The sequence below is a fragment of the Gorilla gorilla genome, chromosome 13 (genome assembly GCF_029281585.2).
Source record: "Gorilla gorilla gorilla isolate KB3781 chromosome 13, NHGRI_mGorGor1-v2.1_pri, whole genome shotgun sequence".
In the NCBI taxonomy this organism is placed as follows: Eukaryota; Metazoa; Chordata; class Mammalia; order Primates; family Hominidae; genus Gorilla; species Gorilla gorilla.
Genome location: NC_073237.2, coordinates 104040743 through 104065733, shown reverse-complemented (window position 1 = coordinate 104065733; position 24991 = coordinate 104040743). Strand labels below are relative to the sequence as shown.

Sequence of the window (24991 nt, the reverse complement as noted above, 5' to 3'; positions counted from 1 at the left end):
ACAATAGAAAACAAAAATGCCTCCTTTTGTGTCTTAGTTGTAAAGTGTAAATATCTATCCCCACTTATTTAGTGTCTCTTCTGGACAAAACACAGTGGGAGAAGGGTAGCCTCTCTAGGGAACACTAGCCCTCTACCCTGCTTTGCAGAATGTGGTAGCCAAACTGCAGGGATGGCTGGAGGGAAGTCACATCCTCAGGCTCTCCGATGGTAAAGGGCAGTGGGAATGCGGGAAGATGGAGACCCATGCCCACTGGGATAAGGATGTCAGGAAAGGTGCTGAGAAAAAAGGTACCCCAGAGACAGGGGGAACTTGAAATTGTGGAAATAAGAATATTAGAATGGAGGTGAAAATATTTCAGGATGAAAGAAGAGTATAAGCAGAAATGTGAAAGCGGGGTCCATGGATATGAACAGGGCACTGCAAGGCATTTATTCTGGCAGCACAGCTGTGTGCAGCAGACACTGGTAACGACCATTCCTACTGCCATTTCCTTCTTCCTTTCACAGAAAACACAACTTTGTTCTGAGTGACAATGGTCCCAACTAAAGATATGTGGATCTTCCCGGCTCCATAGTACTCTGGCCAATGAGATCTGGCGGAAGTTCTTGTCCAGGACACTCTTTCCCAAAGCCCTGCTATGAGAAAGCCCTTTACCCATCACTCTTCACCTTTATTTTAGCCCAGGCAGAAGCCATGCCTGGAAGTGCAGAAGCCATCTCATCTTCTGTGAAGAAAGTTATAGTCTGTGAATGGCAGACCAGGAAAATAAAAGGAACCAGGGTTGCTGGTGGCGTACACATGCTGCCATACTAGCCCTAAACTGTCTACCTTGAACTTCCTGTTGCATGAGATGAATATATTCCTTAATTGTTTGTTCCACTGTCGGTGGGACTTTCTGTTATTTTCAGGCAACATAGTTTTAACTAAATAGATGTAAAACGGATGTAAGGCCAGCTGCAAATCAAATAGTGAGGGCCTTGAATACCAAGCCACTGGTCTGTGGAGTGTCTTATATATCACAAATGATAAGTTTGAAAAAAATAAACAGTAGACAAATGGAAATGCTAAGAATCTGAGGACATTGTTATTAAGATTTGTTTTTCATTGTTTGTTTTTGTTTATTGCAAATAGCTGGGGTGGTCAATATAGTCCTTAAAGTCAGCGGCCAATCAAAACCTTCAGAAATACTTGAGTTTGTGACTATTAAATTTTTTTAATTCTAGCATTAACTGAGCACACATTGTGGGCTAGTTTCCACAGTAAAATGAACATTTTATGTCACTACTCTTAAAACGCAAAAGGTTGACATCTGTTCCCATTCTGATGTATCTTTCTCTGTTGGCTCCTGAATTTCCTGAAATGCATGATTATAGCAGAGTAAAACAGATTTTTCAATTATTATATTCCTGGTTTGAAAAGTTTAACGAGGTTTACATACTCAGGAAGTCAATGTTTGTATACTCTACCAAGATTCAGCTCGGAGAAAAGCATCACCCAACAAAGTTCAAAGCTGATAAACAGCAGTAATCAGGCATCTCATAACCGAACCATCTAACTCAAACTGCAACATCTGCTGAAGAGTCTAGAGGAATTTGCTGAGAATGGGCTTATCAACAACCTCTCTGAACACTCCTTTTCTTCTTACTTTCCAAATACACCATGGTCAAGGCTCAGGAGCAAGAATTAACAAAAAAAAAAAAAAATTTTTTTTTTTTTTTTTTTTTTTTTTTGAGACTGGGTCTTGCTCTGTCTCCCAGGTGGGAGTGCAGCGGTGTGATCACAGCTCATTTTAGTCTCCATCTTCTGGGTTCAAGTGATCCTCCCACCTCAGCCTTCCGAGTAGCTGGGACACTACAGGTGTGCACCTCCATGCCTGGCTAATTTTATTTTTAGTAGAGACTAGGTCTTGCTACGTTGCCTGGGCTTGTCTCAAACTCCTGAGCTCAAGCAACGCTACCAGCCTTGGCTTCCCAAAGTGTTGGGATTACAGGTGTTAGCCACCGCACCCAGTCAAAGAAAAGAATTTCAAGGAGAAGGAAACACCATGTCCACTGCTACCCTAGTGCCACATCCCACGGCTAAAGGGCATGATCTGCTGTCCAACATGCGCAGCACCATGAAGTGATGTAGACGGCCACTCGTGCATGCCCTGAGTCTACAGCGTTGCCTCCAGATGATCCTTGCAAATTTGAGTAAGTGTGGCATGCAGTTGAGGACATACACTCAGAATTGAATTGCCTTGGTCTCAATTCCAGTTCTGCAATTTATTAGCCGTTTGACCTTGATGATAACAACAATGTCAACCTCACAGGGTTGTAAAGATTAAATAAATTAGCACATGTATAATGTTTGGAAAAGTCCCTGATACATAGTAAATATTTCAAAATATGAGAAGATTAAAGTGGAGCAGTTCTAGGGAAGCTTGGGATGGAGCCCAGAGGTTTGTCTGCTAGGATTTTCCCCCTTGTCCCTCTCCAAGAGGCCCAGCCCCAAAATTTACTCCTGTCTTAGGGAAGTCTCTCACTTAAGTTAACCAGCTATTAGGAAGCCTCTGTGTGTGGTGAGCGGTGATGACTGTTTAAGTCTCTGCTATGTTTTTATTTTTGTGAATTCCCTCAACCAATATTCTGTAGTTCTCTACTCCAATCCCCGATCCTAGTTTACTGAGAAGTGATTGTAGCTTTTTCCACTTTCCAACCTAAATTAGTATCATTTAATGTTCTTTAAATAGTTCAGAACTATGGTGATAAAAAAAGAAAGTATTTCAATAATGCTACATTTCACGATTAAAATTCAACAGGCACACACTTGTCTTTATTTAAAACCTCTTCCATAGTATATCTGAAATCTGTGACAGCTTTTCCTGCTCAATATTTAAAAACAGTTTTATCTCCCTTTGAAAGAAAACTTCCATAAGGACCAGCTATTCACTGCCAATGTCAAAACAGGTGAAATATGGAAATAGCTCCCACCAGCAACATGTTTTCTCAACATGTTTGCTACACAGCAAAGTGTAGCAAAAAAAAAAAAAAAAAAAAAAAGGATTGAAAATAAAAAAACCTGGACTTTGCAGACCATTGTTTCCTCTATTTACGATTTGTTATGCAACTTCGCATAAGAAATTTTCTCTCTCCGAAACTCAATTTTTCTATTTTAAAATGAGGGGCTTAAATTAGAATGATGGTCTTTTCTTACTCCTTCTTTCTTGCCTTCCTGCCTCCCTCCCCTACCTCCTTTTCCTTTCTTCTTTCCTTTTCTTCCTCACATTCCTCCTCCTCTCTTCCTCCTGCTTCTTTTCCTTTCTTCTCTTTTTCTTTCTTTCAATAGTAGAGACCCCTCCCTCCCCAAAATCCACTGGAGTCACAGTGGATAAGAGTCCTGAAGAAAGCTAGCTCTCCAGGAAAGCCAGCATTTGTTTATGTTAGAGGGCACGAGTTTGGGGAAAGCAGTCCCTCACTCTATGTTTCCGGCCATCTGATGTTTTCTCTCCTTCTGAACACAAACACGCACAATTCACTCGCATGTTTGGGAAAGAAAGCACTTGCATTGTACACTCAGAGCTGAGAGTAAAAGAGCACAGATCTTAAGATGTATTTGGACACAGTGAAATGTGTATGAGTGGGTAGTGTGTGTGTGTGTGTGTGCGCGTGTGTGTGTATGCTTTGTGGTTATCATCAAGCAAATCCATTACAAGCCAACAAACATTTGCAAACTTTTTTTAGCCTTCGTGACTCTGTTCTCAAACCATTGGCTTATTTGTGGAACTCACTAGTATCTTCATTAGAGCGAAGCACTTCAAAACTGTGTTTTAGGCTTCTCCATCAGCCTTGAGAACAAGAGAGTAAACACAGCATCACTTATCACTTTGGCAAGCTCAACAAACACCATTTCAGAGTGTTAACAGCCCTTAATAAGGACTCTCACTGGTGTTAGTTAAACAAACAGCATTAAGTTGAGAAAAGCAATCAGCGGCCTGATCTCAGTATTGACTGATTGTTATCAGGCTTGGCCTCAGCTGGCTTGGTGCGGTGCGCACGCCTGTCCCAGCACACTGATGAGAGCTGGTGTTATTGGCCACCTGGGAAGTGGAGGCCTTATTATTTAAACGCTCAGCTGAAACTTGCGGTTGTCAACAGACCTTTGTGTCACTTTCAAATGCCAGAGGTCATCTTGGAAATGGAATTTGAAGATTTAAACATTGGCATGTCTGGAATATTTTCATGACTTACTGCATCAATGGGGCAGAAGTTTTAGAAAAATCCACGACCCTTAGTGACTGTACCTGTGAATTTGTCTCCTTAGGGGGGAGGAAAAGGGTGTATGATCATAGGAAGGACAAGAAGTATTTTAAATGCTTATGGGCAAATAAGGATGTCATTTTAGAGTTGGATCTACTTTCAAAGCTGGGCTACCACTAGCCCTGTTTTAAACGACCTAGAATTTAAACATGTGATGATTTAAACTGTCCATGTTCCCCTTTCCCCACAACTAATGAAACCCCACTCACTTTTCCCAATTTCACCCACAGAACCACTCACCTCCTCTAGGAAGTTTTCTCCTCACTCCACCTTCCTCGAACTCCAGAAGAAAATTATATTTTCTCCTCTAAACTTCTATAATGCAAACATTAGCAGGCTAAGAGTCACTGAGATGCTTGTAAAAAATGCAGGTGCCTCTAATCCAAAGACTGGCAATCCTGGCTCCATATTTCAATCACTTGGGGACAATTGAAAAACAAAACAAAAACACAAAAGCTCTCCAGGTGAATCCTATAGCCCAACAGAGTTCAGAACAACTACTCCTCCCCAGAGAGATTCTCATTCTGTTTACCTGGGGTAGGGCTCCAAAATTTTATTTTATTTTATTTTTTTGGAGACAAGAGTCTCACTCTGCTGCCCAGGCTGGAGTGCAATGGTGTGCTCTGCTCACTGCAACCTCTGCCTCCCAGTGTGTCCGGAATTGATGGGTTCTTGGTCTCACTGACTTCAAGAATGAAGCCGCGGACCCTCGCCGTGACTGTTACAGTTCTTAAATGGGGCGTGTCCAGAGTTTGTTCCTTCTGATGTTGGATGCGTTCGGAGTTTCTTCCTTCTGGTGGGTTCATGGTCTCGCTGGCTCTGGAGTGAAGCTGCAGACCTTCGTGGTGAGTGTTACAGCTCATAAAAACGATGTGAACCCAAAGAATGAGCAGCACCAAGACTTCTTGCAAAGAGCGAAAGAACATAACTCCCACAGCCTAGAAAGAGACCCCAGCCGGTTGCCACTGCTAGGTCGGGCAGCCTGCTTTTATTCTCTTATCTGCACCGCCCACCCCCGCACCCCCACCCCCATCCTGATGATTGGGCCATTTTACAGAGAGCCGATTGGTCCATTTTACAGAGAGCTGATTGGTCCGTTTTGACAGGGTGCTGATTGGTGCATTTACAATCCCTGAGCTAGACACAAAAGCTCTCCACGTCCCCACTAGATTAGCTAGATACGGAGTGTGGACAAAAAGGTTCCTCAAGTCCCCACCAGAGTAGCTAGATACAGAGTGTCGATTGGTGCATTCACAAACCCTGAGCTAGACACAAAGTGCTGACTGGTGTGTTTACAAACCTTGAGCTAGCTACAGAGTGCCCATTGGTGTATTTACAATCCCCTAGCTAGACATAAAGATTCTCCAAGTCCCCACCAGACTCAGGAGCCCAGCTGGCTTCACCCAGTGGATCTCACACCGGGGCCGCCGGTGGAGCTGCCTGCCAGTCCCGCGCCGTGCACCCGCACTCCTCAGCCCTTGGGCAGTGATGGGACCGGGGGCCGTGGAGCAGGGGGCGGCGCTTGTCGGGGAGGCTCAGGCAGCGCAGGAGCCAAAGGCGCGAGGTGGGGTGGGAGGAGACTCAGGCATGGCGGGCTGCAGGCCCCAAGCCCTGCCCCGCGGGGAGGCAGCTAAGGCCCGGCGAGAAATCGAGCGCAGTGCTGGTGAGCCAGCACTGCTGGCGGACCCGGCGCACCCTCCGCAGCTGCTGGCCTGGGTGCTAAGCCCCTCACTTCCGGGGGCTGGCAGGGCCTGCCGGCCGCTCCCAGTGCGGGGCCCGCTGAGCCCACGCCCACCCGGAACTCGCGCTGGCCTGCAAGCACCGCGCGCAGCCCCGGTTCCCGCCGGCACCTCACCCTCCACACCTCCCGGCAAGCTGAGGGAGCCGGCTCCGGCCTTGGCCAGCCCAGAAAGGGGCTACCACAGTGCAGCAGCGGGCTGAAGGGCTCCTCAAGTGCCGCCAAAGTGGGAGCCCAGGCAGAGGAGGTGCCGAGAGCGAGCGCGGGCTACGAGGACTGCCAGCATGCTGTCACCTCTCACCAGGTTCAAGAGATTCTCGTGCCTCAGCCTCCTGAGTAGCTGAGACTACAGGCGTAAGCCACCATGCCTGGCTAATTTTTGTATTTTTAGTAGAGACGGGGTTTCACCATGTTGGCCAGGCTGGTCTCCAACTCCTGACCTCAAATGATCCACCCACCTTGGCCTCCCAAAGTGCTGGGATTATAGGTGTCAGCCACTGTGCCTGGCCGAGAATTTTAATTCTTAACCAGCATCTTGGAGCAGAGATTCTCAGTCCACATTTGAGCAAAGCTGCCATGCCCTTTGGGTGCTAAATGGGGCCTGATAACTATCACATTAACATTGCTTTATAAGGAGCATACATTCTGGAAACTGGGGGTCCTTTAGTCTTCTAACCATTACGATGCCTTTTGCATATATAAGAATGGAGGTAGAAGCTCAGGTATAGATTAATTGATCTACTTCATAAAAAAGAGTGCCAAATGTGTGGGAATGGGGGAGGGAAGTGGATACTGTAATGGAAGAAACTGAGGCCAGCAAAGCTGAGGAAAAGGGAAAGCAGGAAACTCATGACTCTAGCACACGGCCATGTCCTAGAACCAACCTTGAATGATGAAAATGTTGCAGGGGAATGTTGTAAATTGTTTGCTAAGGTGTGCAAAGTAATCTCCTTCCTCCATCTCCCTTTAAAACTCTTGAGTAAAGAGAGGTGCTGGAAGCCTTCTCTACATTGGCAGGGGTGGGAAAAGGGAGGAGGGCCTGAAGAAGTAGAGCAAGGCAATGAAGGACAGCTCACATCTGGCTCACATGTGTGGGCTTCGTCTTCTACACAGCCTGTTACACAAAACAGGTGTTCAACAAGTATTTGTGAAACAAATAAAATAACTACTAGGAAAAAAGCTCACAAGGAAGACTGTGGTTCTTACCACTGCAAAAGACTGACAGGGATCGAAACAGAAATATCCTTATCAGTTTGCAAATGCAAATCCTGACCTTCTCAACCTCAAGCTAGCACAATGTGCAAATGTTTGCCAAGAAAGAGCTGGCAAGTTTATAGCTTACAGAGTCAAAGAACTATCCGTGTGACATAAGGTAGGCTTTGGGTGTTTGGCTGTTACTGCTTTGGAAAAGTTGGGTGGTGGGGGGAATAAAGGGGGCCTTCAGAATACTGGCAGAACAGTTCCCATGTGCCCTTCGATACTGATGTGCACGGCATTGGTCTTAAAGCAACTGAAGCAGGAGACATCCATGTGACACCCAGCTGGCTGAGTGAAACTTTGCCCTGAGTTCCATGTGTTTTAAGCCAAAGTCACAGACTTTGCCTGGGGGTCCTACTTACAATTCAGATTCACACAGCTCAACAGCAACTCTTCTGCAAATTATTTTACTTTGATGGAAGCTATATGTATTTCTAAGCCAACAGAATTCTCTTTAATGACTTTAGAAACAAATTTACTTGGACTAGGACTGACTCATAGGGAGACCTAGGGAAGAGTCAGGAGCAAATACCTCTTTCTCTAAGGCTCTTGAGGTAGATATTGCTTTGTTTTCTTCAGCCTAGCATCCTTAACGCCATTGAAGAACGGCTTGTCTCCAGTCTGTGTCATCCCAGCCATCTACCAACATCCCCCTCCTCATCACAGAGTTGGTCATGTGACTCCAGATTAACCAATCTCAGTGCTCTATGCCTCTAGCAACAGTGATTGGTCCAGGTGTAAGTTGTGTAATCTAAGCAAGGCCAATCAAAATCTTCCCTGGATTGATAATAAATGGGCATTGGGAATTAATAAGCTGGAAAACATGTGAATCTGGAGCTGTGGGTGGCCACAGCCTGTCTACAGGATACAGCCAATACCCACAGGGACTCTGAACTAAGGGGTGAAGAGAAGCTGGGTCCTGATGTCACTGTTGGAATCCCTGAATCCAGCTGCACCTAAAGTTGGTCTTGCTGAGTAAATAAAATTTTATTTATTAGTTTATGTTTAGGTTAGTTTTAAGCTGAGTTTTGTTACTTACGAGTGAAAATGTTGTAATGAATATAATGTGTTTATATTTCAGTAAACTTCATGTAGCAAAACGGGATAATAACTGCAATTATTTATTGAATGCCCATTTGGAGTTAAGGCCTGTACTAAGACATTGACAGCATCTCTCATGTGAACATTCCACGAAACAAATGAAGTCACCTGAGACTCAAGAGAGGTTGCTTGACTTGACAAAAATCACTGAGCTAATAAAAGGAGGAGTGGGGATCCTAATCTAAATTTCAGTTTACGTTGACTGCACTCTCTGCTTCCAAAGGAAGAGTGTATAGGGAGCAACACCTCTTTTGTGTTAATTAGCAAGATGTCAACACTTCCCTCCGAAGCTTAGGGCCACAGAATGACTTTTGTCCTACACAAGGCTCCGAGCTTCCAACCGGGCTCCTGAGGGTGGCAGAACCCAGCTCAAAACTCTGGCAGCAACAAAGCCTCCCTAGTGGTTGTTTGGGCTGCCTGTGCCACATGCCAGGGAATCAGTGGAGACATGCTCTGCAACTGACACTCATGGGCCTGAAAGCTGGAGGAAACACAAACACTAAGGCAGTGCATTTCATCCAGGACCTGCCACCTTCTTGGTCCATGGTGAGCTCTTTCAAGCTGAAGTGGGGAAGTCAAGGAGCAGGATGGCTGTGATATATCAGTAACAGGAGTGGAACATATCCAAGACTGTCTCTGCACCCATTCTTGACTAACTTTGCTCATCCTGCTACACCTTCTCCTGCAGTTCCCTTGGAAGTAGCAGGGGAATAACATCCTACATTCCCAAACCCCATTAATGAAAGTGTCCTTTATTTGAATGTAAATTCCCATTCTAATTGTAAAAAAATGCATGATTTCTCTTATTAAAATCCCCATGCCAAGTTTTGAAAAATGCATGGATGTAGCCCTGCACTGCCATTGATTGTCTATGTGACATGGGCAAGTCACATGGTCTCTTTGAGCCTCAGTTACCTCTTCTGAAAATGGAAATCATGCTGCCTACCTGAAGATATCATAAGAATGAAACAAGGTGATGTGCCATCGCTCCTTCTGCTGCGTGGCATGCAGCAGATGCTCCCTAATTGTAAATAATGGCAAGGTTTCCTGCGTGTTCATGGGAACTCTGTTAATGCATGCCAGGCCCTGTCTCCTCTGCTGAATCTTGAATTGCTGCCTATTAAATAGCCAGCTTCTTCCAAACGAGGCCAGAAGTAATTCATAGCTTTTCCCATTTTCCATATTTAATGACTCTGGAATCCCCACAAGTGGTCCTGGCCTGGTTAGATGAGGCAGAGCTACCCCAAGGTCACATAATCACTGTGATGCTAAGGTTAACTATGGGTTAATCGTGGTGCTATCGTGATACAGCAAGAAATATATTGGATACCATGTAGAGAAGTCTCAGGGCTCAGGCACTGCCTCTCTGCCTCCAACTGAATCCCCCGAACCACAAGTAGGGTGTAGCTGATGAGGAGATTAGGGACCCTAAACACTTTCTAAGATAGAAGACTTCTGTGCTTTACTTTCCATTCTGTTAAGGTCTAGAGGTGTATACCACATATGCACGGCTAGGAAGGAGTGGTCACCCAGGCTCTAGACCAAGCTTTTCCAACTTGGGGCCCATGGGCCGCATGCAGCCTAAGATGGCTTTGAATGCAGCCCAACACAAATTCATAAACTTTCCTAAAACATCATGAGATTTTTTTTGCAAAATTTTTTTTTTTAGCCCATCAGCTATCATTACTGTTAGTGTGTTTTATGTGAGGCCCAAGACAATTTTTCTTCTTCCAATGTGGCCCAGAGAAGCCAAAAGATTGGACATCCCTGGTCCAGATGATCACAGGTGCACTGAAGTGAAGAAAAAAAAAATTGTGGTCTAGAGGTGCCCCATTGTTCCTTGTGTGGATTAATGTAATATTGTAAAATATATATTTAATCTTCCATCCTGTTACTGGCATACAACTCCTAAAATCCTTGGAATCTGCACAGCGATGTTTTTGTATGCTAATGAGTTGACTGATGGCTTGTAGGCCCTAGGTAACTTCAGAATGAGGGCTAGTCACCAAGACACGACTAGAGGGTTAGGACTTTCAGCCCCACCCACAACCTCTGGGGTGAGGAGAAGGGCCAAAGGTCAAGTTGATCACCAATGGCCAATGGTTTAATCAATCAATCATGCCTACATAATAAAGCCTCCATAAAAATCTAAAAGGGCAGAGTTCAGAGAGCTTCTGGATAGCTGAACGCATGGAGGTTCCTGGAGGGTGGTACACTCAGAGAGGGCATGGAAGCTCCGCCCCCTTTCCCCCATGCCTTGACCTATGCATCTCTTCATCCGTATCCTTTGTAATACCCATTATAACTGATATGGTTGGGCTGTGTCCCCACCCAAATCTCAATTTGTAATAATCGCCACGTTTCATGGGAGGGACCTGGTAGGAGGTAATTGAATCATGGGGGCTGGTTTTTCCCATTCTGTTCTCATAATAATGAATAAGTCTCATGAGAGCTGATGGTTTTATAAAGGGCGGTTCCCCTGCACATGCTGTCTCTCTTGCCTGCCACCAGGCAAGACGTGTCTTGCTTCCCCTTCACTTTCTGCCATGATTGTGACACCTCCCCAGCCATGTGGAACTGAACCGTGAGTCCATTAAACCTCTTTCCTTTATAGATTACCAAGTCTCAGGTATGTCTTTATTAGCAGCATGAAAACGAACTAATACAATAATAAACCAGTAAATGTTAAGCGTTTCCTTGAGTTCTGTAAGCTCTGCTCCAGTAAATTAATCACACACAAAAAGGAGTTCAGGGGATCCCTGACTTATAGACAGTCAGTCAGAAGCACAAATAAAACAACCTGGGGCTTTTGACTGGTATCATAAGTTAGGGGCAGTCACGTGGGACTGAGTCCTCAACCTGTGGCATCTGACGCTACCTCCAGGTAGGTAACATCAGAATTGAATTGGATTGGACGGCACCCAGCTGGTGTCTGCTACAGAACTGACTGCTTGTTGGTGAGGAGAAATCCCCACAGAGTTGGTCACAGGAGTCTTCAGTGGTGATTACTGTTGAGTGAGAGAATTGAAAAAACACTTTGACTTTTTCAGTTTTTTTCTACTCACAATAAGGAAGGTAGCAGTACTGGGAGTCCTCCCAATAAGTATTTCACCAAGATAGAAAAGCATCAAGGAGGCCAGGTGTGGTGGTTCACACCTGTAATCCCAGCACTTTGGGAGGCCGAGGCAGGTGAATCACCTGAGGTCGGGAGTTCAAGACCAGCCTGGCCAACATGGTGAAACCCCATCTCTACTAAAAATACAAAAATTAGCTGGGCATGGTGGCACGTGCCTGTAATCCCAGCTACTTGGGAGGCTGAGACAGGAGAATCATTTGAACCGGGAGGTGGAGGTTGCAGTGAGCCAAGATCATGCCATTGCACTCTAGCCTTGGTGACAGAGTGAGACTCCATCTCAAAAAAAAAAAAAAAAAAAAAGAAAAGAAAAGCGTCAAGGATAGCAATTTTCAATCTTTCATATATGCTGTGAATCACCCAGGGATCTTGTTAAAATGCAGATTCTCTGGTTCAGTTGGTCCGAGGTTAGGCCTGAGAATCAGCATTTCTAATAAGCTCTCAGTGATGCTGATGCTTCTGGCTTAGGAATTATGTTTTGAGTAGCAGGATTTGAGGACATAGGAAGTTCACAGTAGCTGAGCACAATGGCATGTACCTGTAGTCCCAGCTGCTGGAAAAGCTGTGGTGGAAGGATCACTTGAGCCCAGGAGTTCTGGGCTGTAGTGTGCTGTGCCCATGAAGTGCCCACACTAAGTTCAGCATCAATACAGTGACTTCCTGGGAGTGGGGCATCACAGGTTGCCTAAGGAGGGGCGAATGGGCCCAGATCAGAAACGAATCAGGTCAAAACTCCCATGCTGATCAGTAGTGGCATCACACCTGTAAATAACCACTGCCCTCCAGCGTAGGCAACATAATGGCATAGCCCTGTCTCTAAAATGAATAATAATAATAGTAATAATAAAAGGAAGGTCACAGTAAATGCTTGCCAAGGAATTAGCAATAGATAAATTGCTCAATGAACATACAAATGAATAAAATAGGGGGAAGGCACCCAGCTGGTGTCTGCTACTGCTGTAGCAAGATGAAAATGCTATTATCCGAGGCTAGACTGAGGTTAGAGACTATGCTTCCAGCCTCCTATATTTGACATTTATTCCTCCAACTGTTCTTTTTGATTTTGTTATCTCTCTCTCATCAGTGTCAGGGCAATGAGAAGATCAAAGTCACTATATCCGGTGTACCCCCTGAGCTTCAATGTCCATATCTGTAAAATGGGAATAATACTGTCTATCTTGCAGTTGTTGCAAAACTAAATGGCTCGTAAGAGGAATTTAAGAAATGGTTGCTATTGGATATTTTCAAATTAATTAACTTGAAGAGACAACAGATGCCTCTCCTCCACGTAGAAGGAACAGAGAAAAAAAACTGTTACTTATATCTATGTGCTAGCACTGTGCTAAGTGCCTGAATAAATTGTTGAATAAATTGTTTTATAAATTGTTTTGCTTGTAAAGCCTTTTGAAGTCCATAGTGTTATGTCAGTTTCACAGTTGGGGAAACTGAGCCTTAGAAAGAATAAGAGACTTTTCCATCTGAGGTCACAAGGCTGAGTAAGTGGCGGGGACCAGTTGTGTCTGATTCCAAAACCACACTCTTTCCCCACATCCTGCCTCTCCTCCATGCCCTAGTAGTGGGCAGCCTGCCCCTTTGAACACAGTCGTCCACAGTCAAAGGCTCTGGGTATTAGCTGTTAAGGCTCCAGTTCCGACCCACGTCCAGGGCTCATTCCTTGGCTGTGAAGCAGACAGCCTGTTTACATGACACAGGTCTGGGATGGCAAAGTCCTCAGTGCCTGTTTGTCTGTTTTTGCCTTCTCCCCTACTCAGACCTTTGGTGAGTCAGTTATGGTCAAATTCAGGGACAGTTTGTGCCGTGCTCCCTCCAATTTATGGGGAAGGTGTCTTAAGCCCTGAAGTTCAGTGGGTGAAAGTGTCAAAGTAGACAGACAGATGACCTCTCACCTCCTTGCAGAAGGGAGGTGTTTGTTGAGCAAAGCATTCAAGAGCATCTTCTTCCCAAACAGGCCTGAATCACCAGCCCCATTTTCCAACCACAGATGTTTTCTCACACATAGCCAGGTTCCAAGTGGGACAGGATCTGCTGGATTGAGCTCTAGAAGAGACAGAGAGGAAAGAAATGTGAATCTGACATGTTGTTTTCACCACTATAAACCCAGCTCCTTGGCCCATATCCCAGTCCTGCCTCAGAATTCCCCCTCCTACGGTAGAGACAGCTAACTGCTTCCCTTCCATAGTGTAGAACTGTCACTGGGAAGTAGCTGCCATGTCGGTGATTACATTTCCCAGCACCTCTTGCTTCTCGTGGGTGGTCATGTGACCACTTTACAGCAATGAGCAGAAGCGATGTGTCTCACTCCTGGTCCAAGGCATTCCTTCTCCAACCTGTCTTTTCACATCTTAGGTGAGAAAGAAGCCACAGGAAGAAGGAGGCAGGGTTTCTGACTCACCGTGTGAAAGGTTTTCTGGCAACCAGGAACATCCATATCAACAGCTTGGTGAGTGAAAAATAGTGTTTTATTACTTTAAGGTCACTGCAACTTTTGGACTTGTTCATTAGAGCAGCTACCATTGCTCTCATTAGTATACCCAGGATAGATAGCAGCATCGACGCTGACTGGACTCTCGGCACTGGGTGCAGTGCACTGTGCTCAGAACTTCATCACCATCATCTCATGGAACCTTCATATAATTTTGGCAGGTAATCCCCCTCCCCATTTTAAACTATAGAAACCTTCGCTCCAGAATGTTAAATTATTTGTTCCAGATCACATGGTTAGGAAGTGGCAGACATAAGATTCAAACAAATTTCTGTCTGACAACAGTTGCAGGAAGTTCTCCCTTTTACACTCTGGTCTGAGTGACAGAGTGAGACCCTGCCTCCAAAAAAAATGAAGGAAGGAAGGAAGGAAAGAGAGAGAGAAAGGAAGAGAGAAAGAAAGAAAAGAAAAGGAAGGAAGGAAGGCAGAAATGAAGGAAGGAAGGAAGAAAAAGAGAAAGAAAGGAAGGAAGGAAGAGAAAGAGAAAGAGAAAGAAAGGAAGGAAGGAAGAAGGAAAGAAAGGAAGGAAGGAAGAAGGAAAGAAAGAAAGAAAGAAAGAAAGAAAGAAAGGAAGAAAGAAAGGAAGGAAAAGAAAAGAAAAGAAAGAGAGAGAAAGAAACACTGCCTAAACCCTCTCACCCAGGTGTGTTACAGACCCCAAAGAAATAGCAGCAGGTTTGGTTGAAGCACCTTTAGAGTAATCAATGTCTTTTTAAAGTGTGTCTTAAACTTGCTGTTGGCAAGTCATAGTGAAATAGAGTTCCAATAAATTTCCCAACTGGGGTGACTCAAAACTATTGAAATTAAATTTGCAAAGGTGGTCACATTGCAAGATGTGAATTATGCTGTACTTAGATCCAGCTCACCGAGTACAACTTTAGAGGGCACCTATGACACTGGCGACAACCTTGTACTCAAGTGGAAACATAGTGAGCTTGGAGCAAGAAGCCAGGGCTCTGAGACCTAACACCATGGCTTACTGACTTTGTTACATGTAACTAAGACACACTGGTTACATGTCAAGACACAACATCTCAGAGATGCAGCACCCTGGTTTCTGAACAGGGGTTGGAGTGGAATGGGGAGGTGCTTCTCTATCTTTCTCCCAATGTTGTCAGATTTCCTTGTCTTTTTCATCTTTATGCTCAGACCTCAGCCTCTTTTTTTTTTTTTTTTTAATTTTACTTTAAGTTCTGGGATACATGTGCTAAACGTGCAGGTTTGTTACCTCGGTATACATGTGCCATGGTGGTTTGCTGCACCTGTCAACCTGTCATCTAGGTTTTAAGCTCTGCTTGCATTAGGTATTTGTCCTGATGTTCTCCCTCCCCTTTCCCCCAACTCCCCAACAGGCCCCAGTATGTGATGTTCCCCTCCCTGTGTCCATGTGTTCTCATTGTTCAGCTCCCATTTATGAGTGAGAACATGTGGTGTTTGGTTTCCTGTTCCTGTGTTAGTTTGCTGGACCTCAGTCTCTTATACCTGAACTATTGCAACAGACCCTGGGAGTAGGGACAGTGTGGTACCAGAGCCACACACCCCTCCTCATTATATCCAGTGAGATCACACTCCTATTGAAACCCAAGAGTTCCCTTCTATCCTCAGGATAAATCCAAGCTCCTCAAATTGCCATTCAAAGTATTCTATGATACAATCTTGACCTTCATTTCTGTTGGATATACCATGACTCCAATTCTTCACCCTATACTGGATCCCATTGGCAAGTCCCACATTTCCTGGGTACCTTCCTGCCATTTCCTGACTTTAACTCCTCCAGTGTGCTCTTATCCTAATCGTTATAAATTCAAACTCTACTCACCTTTCAAGGCTGATGTTGGTACAGCCACTTCTAGAAAGCCTGATGTCCACAACTACGATTTCCATTTCTCTCTTAAGAGCTCAGGCGGCAGGTTTTATTGGACTCTGATCCCTTTGAAACTTGTTGTTCATTATTTGATCCCATTTCTTATCTCCTCTCCCAGCTCCTTAGGAAAAAATGACTCCACCTCCTTCATCTTTTAAATTGTCCAGTACCTATAATGATTCTTGGTGCAAAGTCAGCCTTTGGTAAGTTTACTAAGTTAACTCAAAATCATGAGTCAAGGAAAGACTCAGAAAAGGCAGTTGATAAGAGGAGGTGTTAGAGGAAGCCATGCTGTAGTAACATGTAAACCCTGACATTAATGACTTAACACAATAACAGGTTACCTCTTACTCTCCTCACAGTCTTTCATGAGCTCGCAGCTTTGCTTAGCAGAGCTCTTCCAGTCAGTGTCAGAGGGATCCAGTCTCCTTCCATCCATTGAGGGAAGCACTCTACCATTCCAAGTGCTTTACTTGCAGCTGTACAGATAAAGCAGAGAAATCTTGGAAGACTGCACATGATATTTTATGGCCAAGTTGGAATTGGTGTACGTTCTTACTACTTGAAGTGTTGTCCATAAAACCAGCAGCACTGGTATTAACTAAGAGCTTATTGAAGTGCAGAATCATGGGCCTCACCCAAAACCTACTGAATCAGAATCTGCATTTCAACAAGATCCCTGAGTGATGGGATGACTCATTATACACACTGTAGCGTGAGAACCACTAGTGGACATCATTTCTGTGCACATTCCGTTGGCAAGAACTCCAGCGCAAGCCCCAACCTAACTGCAAAGAAGGCTGGAGAATTTATCCCATCCTAATACCTAGAAAGAGGACAAAAGTTTTGCCTGCCATAGACTGCCACAAGCAGCATTTAAAATGGAACAAATCCAGTTCCTCTTCCAAGTCAAGCAAGTCATACAACTCTAAACCTCATCTCCCTGCTATGCAATATCAGGGAGGTTGGAGTGTCTGTGCTGGCTGAATAAGGGACAGGCTGTTTCAAGATGGTGGACTGCAGCAGAAGGCAGGGACTTTAAATATGTATGTAAAGAAATGGAAGCCAGGTGAAAAGGCATATTAAACAACCTGTTAGCCAACAAAGTTGAAAGAACGTTTAAACCATGTACTCTGAAGAAAAGAGCTCCCCTCTGCTCCCACCAATAAGTCATCCAACCAAGACATAGGCCTTAAGGAAACACAGAAGCAAAGCCAGACCAATGCACTGCTAATTTTCTGTGAAGTTTTTACCTGTTTGATCCAAATGTTTTCATTATTTCCAGTGGTCATTGTTCCTGGTTCTCATTAGTTGAAATTTATTTTCATTATTCTGTGAGTATGTTTTTTTTCCAGAACACAAGGATTTGAGGTTCATATACTTTCATCTTTTCTTTATGATTGGTTAATTAACAAGCACTGAGTGGGGAATAAGGAATGGAGGAAACTTTTAAAAATCCCTTTTCATGTAAATGTATAGGGCACTTAACAAGGAACTTGGAGGTCCTTGGTAATATTTGTACTTGATGGTGTTTTACTTGGAAAATATTGTTAACCCAGCTCTGATCTTAAGTTTTAAAGCATTTCAATAAAATAAAAAGAGAACACATTATATTTCATAATACAAATTAGCTTCATCTTGCATGTGCCAGGCATGGAAAAGAACAACCCTGAAGCGATCAAAATTTCCCCATTAGTACTGATCATCTAACTTTTATAGCAGACCATCACTTCTCCAAACAATGTTGTATGTTTGTTTTTAAACCACAGGGAAATAAATAATTTATAAACTCAATAAGAAAAGAAAACAAATCTATAAAAAATACATATCCCGGAAAGAATTTCTAGTGCCAAGTGTAAACTGGCACTTCATGTCTATTCATAAGATTTAAAATTAGGTGTCAATGTGGTGTTATATAATTCACTTGTGAGCTGCATGGGTGAATGGGTAATGTACATGTGTATGCCATCAGTCACGGGATAATTTCTGCGTTGTTAGCGGATCATATATCTTTTCTCTTTCTATTGCTGTCATTTGTGGCTAATGACACAACTGTCTTAGCCACAGTTAGAACTGTCTTAAAGAACTGTCTCTTTCCTCCATTGGCTTCAACAACTGGGGTGATGACTTCTAAACTTTCTCTCCAGAATCTACCTCACTCCTGAGCTCCTTACTTACATAACCAATTCAGTATTGGACAGCTCTGTTTCCAGAGGACCTCAAATGTGCATGTGTTAAAAGTAACTGTCCATCTTCTCCCAAAACCTTTCATTCCTTCTTGTAGTATTCCTAAGAATGTAGGAATTCAAGTATTTGCTGAGGGAGATGAGGCATCATTCTTTCTTTTCCTCATTTTCATTTGCACAGAATTAATAGAACCCTTTATATACATTTATGTTTACCACATCCCACTCCCCCAAAAATCTTGAAGTAGCTATTTAAAAAATCTACAATACAATACAATGAAAACAGTCTTTAAAAGTAATGGGAATGGCAAAATTAAGTTAGAATAGTTGCATGAAGCCAGAGGAAGACTGATTCTCCCAAGGTAGAGTAGGAAGTTGGGACACAAATTAACTTGAGTTTTCCACAGGCTAAGTTGGAAACACTTATCAGGGATGTGTGATTCATAATGTCTGTCAGATTAAAGGAAATTCCAGCTGCTCAAGAGGAGCATGATTTTATTACATAACAAAAGCAGTGCCAGCAGAAGTGCGAGGTATGGACTTTCATACAAGATGACCTGGGTCAGATGAACCTCCTCGGCTGCATGCCTTGTCTATTTAACAATAAGATAGTTGACAATGGACTTAGGTAAACACCTTAATAATTTTTTTTTTTTTTTTGAGACAGGATCTCACTCTGTCATCCAGGCTGAAGTGCAGTGACATGATCTTGGCTCACTGCAACCTCTGCCTCCCAGGCTCGAGCAGTCCCCCCACCTCAGCCTCCAGAGTAGCTGAGCTGGGACTACAAGAATGTGCCACGATGCCCAGCTAATTTTTGTATTTTTTAGTAGATATGGGGTCTCACTACGTTGCCCAGGCTGATCGTGAACTCCTAAGCTCAAGTGATCCTCCCACCTTGGCCTCCCAAAGTACAAGTATTACAGGCGTAAGCCACCATGCCAGCCCTTAGTGAATACCTTAGTTAACTTTCTCTTGAGGACTACCTGGAAAAGACAGTGGAGGTGGGCAAAGAACTACCTTACTTCCACTGTCTCTCCTACTTCTCTGAGTATGCAATTCTAGTGAGCATCCTAAAATGAAATGTCAATCAAATATAAAGCACGTTTACTGAATAAGGGTCCTCTGTGGTCTGCCTTCTGTCTCATCTCCTGCCCCGTAACCACCACACCATCCACACTTGCTGTTCCTTTCACTGCTTATGTCTTAGCTGTTCCCCCTACAAAGCATACTCTTATACTGTTTCTCTGCCTCATATTCTTAGTCATCTTATGTAACCCAATACTCATTTCTTCTGTGAATCTTTCTCTGACTCCAGTATTGGAAGCTCTCTCCTTCAGGTTCCTACCCTCCATGTACATTTTTTTTGCCATAGCATTTGTTTATAGGGTATTAAGATTTCTTGTTTAGTGGCTGTTACCACATATAACAAGTAAATGTTTCTGTGGGTTGAGAAACTGTGAGTGTTGGTTACCTAGGTGCCACTGGCTCAAGGTCTCTCATGACGTTGCAGTCAAGGTGTGGGTTGGGGCAGTGGTGTCATCTGAAGACTCAGCTGGATGAGGATCTGCATTTGAGCTCACCACATATGGTTATTGGCAGGTCTTAGAAAATTCATTCCCCAGCTCACTCACATGAGCATCTCCAGAGGGCTCCCTCAGGACTGGGCTTCCTCCAGAGTGAACAATCCAAGCAACAGAAAGAACACTCTACGAAGAAGCCACAATTTTTATAACCTGATCTTGAAAATGACATCCCATCACTTCTGCCGTATCCTATTCATTAGAAGCAACTCTCTAAATTGAGCCCACACTTAAGAGGAAGAGATCACACAAGAGTGAGAGTAACAGGAGGTGGGGAATCATTAGAGGTCATCTCAGAGGCTGCCTACCACGATCTCCTAAGCAATCCTGCAAATTCAGTCTCATAACTTGCATTTGCAGATAGAACACTGAAGCTTAGTGAACCAAAGCAGCTTAGCAGGTGATTAGGTCTGTAGGACTCTCCAGTTTACCTTTCACTGGTCCATGATATATCTTTGTCTCAATGCCTAGCATGGTGCAAATCATGTAACAGGCATTCTAAAAATCAGAGATCATGGATAGCCCACAGATCTTTGAGAGTGGAACTTCATAGAGTGTTAAAATTTATTTAAGTTCAAGTCCCTTTAGAAGCCATATATCCTCTCCACAGTCTCCTTCACTCCTTATTGTCTTACCCGGGCATAATTCACCCAATTACACTGACTGTCTGGCCCCTGAAGTCATTTCAGTTTGGGTTCCTGCTATAAGTAATTGGTGACAGAAGTGAGGTTTGTCATTCTTCATCCCCTATCCATTCATTCAACCAGCAAATATTTCTTGAATGCTTACTATCAGCTAGGCAGTATGTTAGCCAACTGTGGGGAGAGACTAAACTATTCAATGCAAACAGGTTCATAATTCAGGAAACTTGGTGTATATGGATCAGTATATGGATGCTTTTTACTTTCTTGTTTGTTCAAAAATTTCTATAATAAAAAGGTAAAATCAAAGGTGATCCATAAAATTTCTAAGCCATGTTGTGAAAGGAAGGGGTAAATACTGGGAAAATACCTTGTTGAATCCCACAATACTTCTTGAAGGAAGTTTTAATATTTCAGTTTACAGATGAAGAAACAAGTTGATTGAGACTAGAAGGTTCTGGAGCTGAGATTCATAGCCACATCTGTTTGGATCAAAGGCAAGCATTTTCCCCCACTGAACTACACTGCTAAACATATACAAATGTTATCTCCGCATCTCAAATCTTAAGGCTGCACTGGATTCTGGAAACCAACGAGGTTGCTTTCATGACCACCTAACAAGTGACTCTCAGTCTTCACTGTCCCTTACTTAACATTTCCCCCAGTTACCTGTGGTGTCTCCCCTATGTTAAGCACATAGTGTATGCCAGGCACTGGGCCTTAATATCAATTCACCTTCACAAGCCTCCTCATTGGTATTGTTACTTCCCTTGTCCAGAGAGGAAAAGAGGCTCAGAGAGATGAAGTCATACATCAAGTCATATAGCTAGACAGGGTGGAATTCAGATTTGAATCAAGGGCAGCTGGATCACAAAATGATTGTTCTTTCTGTTAACAGGACTGTCATTTTAGAACCTATGAATAGGGAAGAAACAGAAAATACAAAACTCTAGGCTAGCCATGTGGTAGCTGATTCCTGCTGATTACCAATTAGACCCTCCCCAGATTGTTTGCCCTCTCCAGTCACAGACTTCACATCTACAAAAGAGAGACCTGGTTTCAATATCCCTTAAGGTGGGATTTTCAAACCATAAGTCAGACCCATCAAAAAGTAATCAGATCAATGGAGTCACCACAAACATTTTTTTATGAAACAAAAGGAACAAGGCCGGGCGTCGTGGCTGACACCTGTAATCCCAGAATTTTGGGAAGCCAAGGCGGGCGGATCATCTGAGGTCAAGAGATTGAGACCATCTTGGCCAACATGGTGAAACCCTGTCTTTACTAAAAATACAAAAAATAACTGGGTGTGGTGGCATGTGCCTGTAGTCCCAACTACTCGGTAGGCTGAGGCAGGAGAATCGCTTGAACCCAGGAGGCGGAGGTTGCAGTGAGCCAAGATCATACCATTGCACTCCAGTCTGGTGACAGAGTGAGACTCTGTCTCAGAAAAAAAAAAAAAAAGAAGAAAAGAAAAATGAGTATTGAGTGTTTTTTTATGACAAGTATACATACACACACGTGTGTACCTTTGTGTATGTGTGTATGTGCATTGGGTCATGCTGTAAGATCAAGTTCTCACTGTGGATTACTGTCAAGATTTTGAAAGTTACTGCATTAAGGAGGATTCTTTCAGCCTAGGGATTTACGTCTCACAATTGCAAATGCAAACCTAACACTTTCCTGGAAACTCTATAGACCGATAGAAAGAGGAGGAAGATAGAATCAGGCAGATAGATTTTAAGGGTTTTTTTGGTCTTTTGTTTAATGTTGCCCAGGCTAGTCTCAAACTTCTGACCTCAAGCAATCTTCCTGCTTCACCTCCCAAAGTGCTGCAACTACAGGTGTGAACCACCACACCCAACCAAGACTTGGATTTGGATCTGAACTCTTCTATTTATGACTGTATGCCCTCAAGCAAGTCATTCTACCTCATTGGGCCACAATTTTATTATCTGTAAAATGCAAATAATAATGCCCATCTTACAGGGTAATAATGAGGCTTAAATGAGAAAATATAATCACTTAGCAGAATTCCAGGAACATCATAATGCTCAAAATATGTTAATTATAATAATTGTTGATTTAAACATTTTTATTATGACCATTATAATTATTATTTTCAAATTGCATTGAAATTATTTATTTACATATCTCTTCCTAGACTAGACTCATAAAGAAATCCGAGGTAGTCTTTATCATTGTATGTCAAAACCATATTGTATTCAATGCAAATTGATTATGTTGACAGTATCTCCAAAGTTAGAACTAGGAGCAGAAGCCTAAAAGACTATTCCACACGCCCCTCAACAAATTTATAAAAGGACTTTCATTCAGTTAAAAGCTCTTTGAAAAGAAAATGCACTGTCTTGAAAAGTAATAACAATGACTTAGCACTGCAAGGCATTTTATTATTATGAGGTGACATCACCCACATAATTTTATTTCAATCTAACAACCACATTGCAAGGGAAATACTGTTCTCAAGCCCCATTTTACAGCATGGAAACTGAAGCTCAAAAAAGTAAAATGATGTGCCTAAGCCATAGAACCAGAACTGTTGACTTTGAGCTATATGTTCTTTCTCTTGTACTGGCAATTGATAAATTTTAGGTTGTATGTAAAATTAACCAGGAAACTGGTCAAAAACAAATTGCCAGTTCCCAATCCCAGAGATTGTGACTCAGTTCTTCTATTATGAAGAACAGGAATTTGCTTTTTTTTTTTTTTTTTCTAAGAGGGAGTCTTGCTCTGTCACCCAGGCTGGAGTCCAGTGGCGAGATCTTGGCTCACTGCAACATCCACCTCCCGGGTTCAAGCGATTCTCCTTCCTCAGCCTCCCGAGTAGCTGGGATTACAGGCACCTGCCACCACGACCGGCTAATTTTTGTATTTTTAGTAAAGATGGGGTTTCACCATGTTGACCAGGCTGTTCTCAAACTCCTGACTTCAAGTGATCTGCCCACCTCGGCATCCCAAAGTGCTGGGATTACAGGCGTGAGCCACCGCACCTGACCTGGAATTTGCTTTTCAACAAGCATCCACAAATGATTCTGATCTAGGTGATCAGAAAATGACTATTTCCCTCATCCAACAATCTCTTAAAAACACAGGTTGAATGCCCCAATCTGAAAATCCAAAATCTGAAATGCTCAAAAATCCAAAATTTTCTGAGCACCAACATGAGATAGTGACACTTTTGCTTTCTGGTGGTTCAGTGTACACAAATTTTGTTTCATACACAAAATCATTATAATATCGTATAAATAATCGTATAAATATTATCGTATAAATATAATAATCAATATCATATAAAATTACCTTAAGGCTATTTGCAGAAGGTGTACATGAAATATAAATGAATTTTGTGTTTCGATTTGTATTCCATCCACAAGATATCTCATTACATACATGCAGATATATCAAAATCTGAAAAAACCTGAAATTCAAAACATTTCTGATCCCAAGCATTTCAGATAAGGGATACTCGACCTGTACTCACAAACAAAGGTCTTATTTCTCTAGCCTAGTGATCCCATTTGTACACTTGCCGAAGGCTGTTCTCAGTTACAATGGGCACATAAGGACCCAGGATCTGGAATTCCCAGGCTTCGCTTTGCTAACAGTTTCATTTTGCCTTCTGACCAAGCTTTAGGCCCTACTGCTGACAGTGGTAAGAAAAATGTCTTTAAATCACCTGCCTGTCTGACCAGCAGTGCATGCCCTGAGGGTGGAGCCAGCCTGTATCTACACCACATCATAATGAAGGTGTTGTAGGGATAAGAGCTCTGAAGCGCTTTGGGAGAGCTGAGATCCATCCCATGGAAACCATCCTCAACTTCTTCAGCCAGAGTTGGCACCCCCAGCTACGGCTCCTATAATCTAACATATTGTTAGTTTACAAGCCTGCCTCCTGGAAAAAAAGGTGCAGGGAAGAGAGGGCAGAGGAATCATACCTTATTCATCTTATCTCTCCACCCCTATACTCAGCTCTAGTCACTCAGCAGATGCTGAGCGTATGAGTCAATGAATCAATCACTGAATGCAGAGCAAACAATACCACAGCAGACTTACTTTTGTAACAATATTGAATAAAAGTTTTCTAGGCCAGGCGCGGTGGCTCATGCCTGTCATCCCAGCACTTTGGGAGGCTGAGGCGGGTGGATCATGAGGTTAGGAGATCGAGACCATCCTGGCTAACACGGTGAAACCCTGTCTCTACTAAAAATACAAAAAAATTAGCCTGGCGTGGTGGAAGGCGCCTGTAGTCCCAGCTACTCGGGAGGCTGAGGCAGGAGAATGGACTGAACCCGGGAGGTGGAGCTTGCAGTGAGCCAAGACTGCGCCACTGCACTCCAGCCTGGGCGACAGAGTGATACTCCATCTCAAAAAAAAAAAAAGTTTTCTAGCTGCCTATGTCTCATTTTATTAAATTTGACCACCTCTGGAATTCAAAGGTGGTTAGTTTCTTTTTTTAACCGTGATGGAAACATTTTTAATTTTTCTTGGAATACATTAAAAACATAAAAAAGAGCACTTTTTTGAAGCAGAAATGATGAACAATAAACTCTGTGGTTTGTGAGACATGAAACACCATAACTCTTTTGAAAAGATAATTTTCCTGGAAACAATATATTTGGAAACTAATTTGCTATTTCAATGGCCAAAACTTGGCCCGCTAATC

At 43.2% G+C, this 24991-nt stretch overlaps 1 long non-coding RNA gene across 1 annotated transcript in view; it reads right to left on the bottom strand.

The window, feature by feature from the left end:
* Positions 1–11004: 11004 nt before the first annotated feature.
* Positions 11005–24991, bottom strand: part of LOC134756898 (uncharacterized) — a 75299-nt gene continuing 61312 nt past the window's right edge. Inside the window, exons 6-8 of the long non-coding RNA XR_010130316.1 lie at positions 17151–17315; positions 15853–16376; positions 11005–13588 (exon numbers count right to left, since the gene is read on the bottom strand). This is a non-coding gene — a long non-coding RNA (uncharacterized lncRNA). The remainder of the gene's footprint in view (positions 13589–15852; positions 16377–17150; positions 17316–24991) is intronic.